The sequence below is a fragment of the Zophobas morio genome, unplaced genomic scaffold, assembly GCF_036711695.1.
Source record: "Zophobas morio isolate AGI-343-1 ecotype UQ-CSIRO unplaced genomic scaffold, CSIRO_AGI_Zmor_V1 ptg000012l, whole genome shotgun sequence".
Lineage (NCBI taxonomy): Eukaryota > Metazoa > Arthropoda > Insecta > Coleoptera > Tenebrionidae > Zophobas > Zophobas morio.
Window position 1 is genome coordinate 27,657,883 of NW_026972117.1, and position 6,295 is coordinate 27,664,177.

At 31.5% G+C, this 6,295-nt stretch overlaps 1 protein-coding gene and 1 long non-coding RNA gene across 5 annotated transcripts in view; one reads left to right on the forward strand and one right to left on the reverse strand.

Annotated features, from left to right (window-relative positions):
- The window catches only part of LOC135128126 (uncharacterized protein), a 513,893-nt gene that overhangs the window by 326,438 nt on the left and 181,160 nt on the right, over positions 1-6,295 (forward strand). The window lies entirely within an intron of this gene.
- LOC135128462 (uncharacterized) lies at positions 3,502-5,865 on the reverse strand. The gene is made up of 3 exons (XR_010280410.1): positions 5,717-5,865; positions 5,457-5,660; positions 3,502-3,550 (listed from the first exon to the last, which is right to left on the reverse strand). It is a non-coding gene; the product is annotated as an uncharacterized LOC135128462 (long non-coding RNA).

Genomic DNA, 6,295 nt, shown 5'->3' on the forward strand with positions numbered 1-6,295 from the left:
AACATTTATTATATAAATGAAATATCACTGATGTTTCCAAACAAGGATGTGAATATTTGTTACCTATTGAATTGACAATATTAGATAATAATTCGTTTGTTTAACATCTAAATCGAAAATCGTGCGAAAGAATTAATAACTACCGTTTTTTCTATATTTACATTTTTACATAAATCCTAGACCACTTTTCTTGACACCTACATATTTCTATACATTTTCCACATTTACATTCCATTTACGTAATAGCTTATAGCAACCTATCCATTGAGTATACAAACCGATAATGTGTTGTGTTATTATCTCATAAAATAACCGATACGGTACACCGAACTCACAAAACGGTTAACCTAAACTGATATCTAGTAAATCAAAGCAATCGTTAGTCGACCCAGCCATTAACTTTGAGTAAAGGGCCAAGTCCTACATGGGAGTCTTCCCCTAAAAGGTTTGCTTAATCAGCGTGTCGTTTAATTTTACATGATATAAAATTAGTGTAGTATAACACTTAAATTCATGCAAAGTACGTCCCAACTAGAACCAGTAATACTTTACATTTCGTCGTAACAACTTACACAGCTACTAACAGTGTCGCAAATAACGAAGAAGGTTGTGCGTAAAATGTCGTGTTTATTGTTACAAAAGCTCACAGTTGAAGTAGTCGACAATTTCCGCGTCCGTCTACACCGGAACAATTAAATTTGTCGCATGTCTTTGTGCCTCAAATGCCAGAACACTGAACAATTAGATTTGTTGAATTCCTTTGTCTTTCCATTGCGTGCCTTCTTTAACCGCACCTAAGAAAATTCGGGTGTCATCGAAACCGTCTTGTGAAGAAAAACACGCACACTGGGGACTCGAGGCGGAAAACGGTGACATTTGCAATTTTCCGACATTTGAGAAGCACTAGTTCTTCTAACAGAAGAGCACGAAAGTGTGATAAATAATAATGTTGGTATAGGGGAGCAAAAGTGGAATTTAAATTTTTCATAAATTGAAACTTGTGCACGACATAAGAGGATGACGACTATTATTAAGATGAGTAAAACATTTATTGTTCTAGTGCATGTGTAAAATTATCACACTTGTGTGATTTTCTACGAAACGAAATTAAAATCTATTACAGAAGTGATTATAAAACCTTGGGGTGCCTGTGACAAGTTAATCCACATTAAGTAAATAATGTTGTTTTGGATTTAAACCAATAATGTCTATCTGTTGTCCAATCATTGTTCCTGTAAGACATTCTAAATTTACTAATAAAGTGTTAAAAGAAAATATTTTCAGCGATTGTCTGAAAATCTACATCAATTTTTTTGCGATTTATCGCGAATTCGAGTTATTCAATATTTTTAAAATTGGAACAATATAAATAAGTGTTTATTTTGATAGTGTCTACTTGAAAAATACATACTTAAAACGAAAAACAAAATAATTAGTTTTTAGTGCTTGCAGTTTCTTATGGCTTTCCAGTGAAGTCTTTATTGTGTTTAATTCATCATAAAGTTCTTCTGCACTGTCGTTACAGCACATAAAATGCTTCAACGTTTCCAGCACACTTTGTGCCATTAATTTTATTGGAATATCTATAACAGAATTAGCTCAGAACTCTGAATCCGATACACTAAAGTATGTGAAGCAAAACTAATTTTTTCTGTTATATCTTCATGAGTCGGGAAATCCGAGGTACAAAGTTCAAAGCAGACAGTGTAGCCCATTTTTCAAAATTGTATGTTATAAACTCATCAGTCTCTTGAAAATTTATATTTCTAACCTTTAAAAAAATCAGTCAGTGGGAGATTGTCCTTTTCCTCCCACACACGCCTTCGCCAAATCGTGCATTTTTGAAACAATTTATAATTTCCCATGCTCTGGATCTTTAATTAATTTTTTTTGTCTTTGATTACTAAAGTGTATAAAATGGGTTTTGGCAGAAAAACAGGGAACAGCACATGCAACGACGATAAAATACATTTCAAGAAAAATTCGCTTTGTCGAAACGAGACGCCACAAAAATAGTGCGAGGTGTCAAGGAATTCGAGCTTTAGCAATAAACGCTACACAAGTATTCTTCAAGTTATCGAGGTCTATTTGTATGAATGATTTCATATTAAATGAATTCCTTGACTGTTTAACCAATTGCCACAAAATATGAAATTAAATGAATGATCTAGGTAACTAATAACTGATTGTTGTAAATAATTTTGCGTTGTTAACAAAAAAAAACTTCGACAAGTTCAACGTGGCGGTATTTCATTTTTACAGAACGGAAAAAACCGCTGCTGTATTTTAATTTAAAAATGTACTTTTAATAATGGTAAAACAATACAACAAGCTATAGAGTGGTGGGCCTTTGTATTGCTCATTGTTGCGATCTCAGAAACCTCAAGAGTTGAAAAGTGGAGCTAAAGTAGCGTTAAACGAAAGTGCTTCTAATTTCATTTAAATTTAATTACTTGCAGCATTCGACAGACTATTAGATCTAACCTATTACTAACATGTTAACTTCACACTTATACTGACAAATATTTTTGTTCCTACATCATTATAATATATTATAAGTATATGTTGTAAAAACTATGGGGCGAGCAACGTAATTTGTAATCGAATCATCCTCGGATTTGAATCCCTATATTACCCAGTAAACACAGTTACGTTGTAGCGATGTTAATGCCACTTAACTCTGTCTACGATCTTGTTAGCTGTTACATCCCAAACTGCGTACATTTGCTTTCCCTGTGCTATGTAATGTAATCAACAGTGACCCATGCTTGTAACATACTGGTGACATCCACATCGTTTCAGACTAGAGACGTGCTCGCGGTACATCATCATAACGTTGTGTTAGTATGTCGCTAGATTCTCTATATTTTTATGTATCTGTTACGTTTTATTTTAAACGCCAATATAACGTATTAAATGGACATAGACGTTACGTATATATCGCAACATCGTAAACAAATGACTCTCAGTATATTTTATTAACATGATCTATGCGATATGAATAGGCATTTCAGAAAGTCTAGTTACCATTTAGGGATATGGATATGGAGAGTAAAATTTAGAGCTTACAGTAAATTATTATTTTATTCAATGTTTGAAAAAATATAATATGTAATAAGTAATAAAATACAAAAATTAATATAAATTCATAATATAAATAAATATATATATATATATATGATTTCCTAATTCGAAAATAATACAATATAATTTACACTTAAAAAAAGACACAGAAACTATAAACTGTCGTTGTTTTTTCTTTCTTCAGGCGTTGACTAGAATGTCGTAGCCACTCTGAGCAGCGTTGTTCTACTTCTTTTTCTATTGCGGAATGGGTCTTCATTGTAATTTCTTCAAAAATAAAAATTGTAATAATTATATTTATTGCAAAAAAAATACCTTTCATAATATTCATTGTTTCTGTCCCAACTATTTTGGAATTTTCCTACCGAACAAACAAGCTACAGCAAATTCGCTGAATTTTTTTTTTTAATATACGCTCCACATTGTTCTTTTTCCCATTACCACCTATCTGGGACAATAGCAGTTCCTGAAATAAGAAAAGAAGAAAATATTTTTATGTGTATATATCGAGTAACTCTGAAATAAGTTCGGAAAATAAAACCACAAGATCACGAAGTAGAGAAAATTTTAAGTAATTTCTTTTATTTAGTCCTAATTCAGGGGCAAAATATCAAGATCCACACCTCATTCAGTGTCATTTGTTTTCATCTAAGCAACACACAGCAAAAATAAAGAAAAAATTTAGTCACAATGGAAACTGAATAAATCATTGCCGCATCATTTACATTTAACAAGTTGTTCCGTATTTGTTTCTTGAAACTGGAGCAGCAATTTAATTACGTTGAATCCGTGTGACAATTAAAGGATTTTTTTTCCGAATCTATTTGGAAGTCACCGCGTATGTATAACATACAGGGTGCTTCACTATAAGACTTTTCTGCAACCCACTATGTATGTAACGTGTTAAGCGAAATGTGTCATGTTTAGTAGGTTCCTAAAAAGTGTTATAGTATTACAGGCATCTACCTGTATATAATATCCAAAATTATGTTATATGTAAGTACATATAAATATATTTAGTCCAGTCATTTTAGCATAAAAAAGGGATCAACCTCGGAATGAGAGACAATAAGCTGAATTTTTGTATACGCCTTAATTTTGGCGTTCTAAAAGTTGTCTCAATTATTCAAGGTCAAAGGTCAAGAAAAACAGTTTTTTGCAATTATCTCAGTTTCTATTGCTCCAATGATGTTAACAATTATTATCATAATTGTAGAGCACAAAATTTGGGACAAATTTTATTTGAAATATTTTTTCATGCGCTCAATCATTTTGGAGATAGAGGACAGTGAGCGCGCAGCGCTCGTCCATACTTACTGTAATGCAATCAACCGTGAATATCTGTCAATACTACCTTGAATTTTGAATAATTTGTATTATTAATCAATTAATACATTGTATTTAATAACATTTTACATATTTTCAATATATTCATAGAATAATACTTAACTATTTTGTGTAATTAAAAACTCATTTAATGAAATATTTATTGTATATCTCAATTTATTTGTATCTTTAAAATGTGCAAGTTTTTAAATACTTATTTTCTTATCATGATTATAACGGGAAGGTCTGGAAACAACAATTCAGGGCACCGAAGATGACGACGATGAAACAGAAATTCCCGAACGTCCAGAAGATGACGGTGAAGAAGAAGAAAATTGATACTTTTGTTCTTTAAATTATTAAAAATTTATAGATTTTCACTGCAAGATGAATCGTAAGAAATGTCCAGCTGCTGAATAAAGATAAAATTAAAATATATGAACTCGTTTTACTTCCTTAAAATTTACTTTGAAAAAAAAATTAATATAACTTTAAGATATATAATAATCTAACCTAAGATATACCTACAATAAATATGTCATTTAAAGAGTTTTTAATTACACAAAGTAGGTAAGTATCATTAAATAAATGTATTGCAAATATGCAAAATGTTATTAAATGCAATGTATTAACTGATAAATAATACAAATTTTTCAAAATTCAAGGTAGTATTCACAGATATTTTCACGGTTGATTGCATTACAGTATGTATGGATGAACGCTGCGCGCCCACTGCCCGCTATCTCAAAAACGATTAAGTGTATCAAAAAATGTTTCAAATAAAATTTGTTCCAAATTTGTGCTCTACAATTATGATAATAGGTGTTAACATCATTAGAGCAATAGAAACCGAGATAATCGCAAAATAATGTTTTTCTTGACCTTTGACCTTGAATAACTTACGACGCAGACACGAGATTTTATGAGACTTTTGAGACAACTTTTAGAACGCTAAAATGAAGGTATATACGAAAATTCAGCTTATTATCTCTCATTTCGAGGTTGATCGCTAATTTGACTGGACTAATTGTATTTTTTTAACTTACAAAGAAGCCTGCTTGTTGTAGTAGGCAGAGATAATCTTCTAATTCCTCAAAATTTGTTTACCTGTGGTCTTGGCGGCATATCTTCTATTACTGTTTTCTTTTTGATTTGTCACATTTGATGACGTTTTCATATTGGAGATTTGTTCACTCGTTTCCTTTAGAATTTCTTTTGTTTCGCACATATTTTTTGTACTTGTTTCAAGTCTAGAGTAAAATTATGTTCATTAGCACCTAGTTCATAAAAAATTGCAGTAACATACCTTTGCAACATGTTATGGCAAAGCGCCTCACTTTCAAAAACAATCACCGTAAGTTCTTCAAAATCAGCGGGAGTATCTTCAGTGATTAATGGTGGTATTTCCAGCTTGTCTGAAAAAACTGTTGTTGTTATTTACGTACAGTTATCAAAAACAACAGAAGCATGTAAAAATTAAAATGATTACTTCATTAGAATTATATTAACTTACCTAGTGTAAATTTAATCCACACTGAATGGCACAATTTTCACAAAACTGCATTAAAAATGAAGTGATTTACGGATTCACGAGAAAGGTTCGGTGCATAGAATACCCTCCCTTAGAACACGGTCTCTAATACTTGCGTTTTGTTCACTAAGAGCGCCTCTAGCACCAGGCTTAGGAACTAAAAGCGGCGCAAAATTTGAAAGTGAATTTTGCTGGTGAATTTTTTTATAAAGTGAAGGGGAAAACATTGTTTGTGAATTTTTATATGCTAGTTTCAAAACGCCTTAATACGTTTTGAGACTAACATACAAAAACACACAAACAGTTTAAAAAAATGATACATGTAAGATAGAATACATAGTATATTGAAACGTA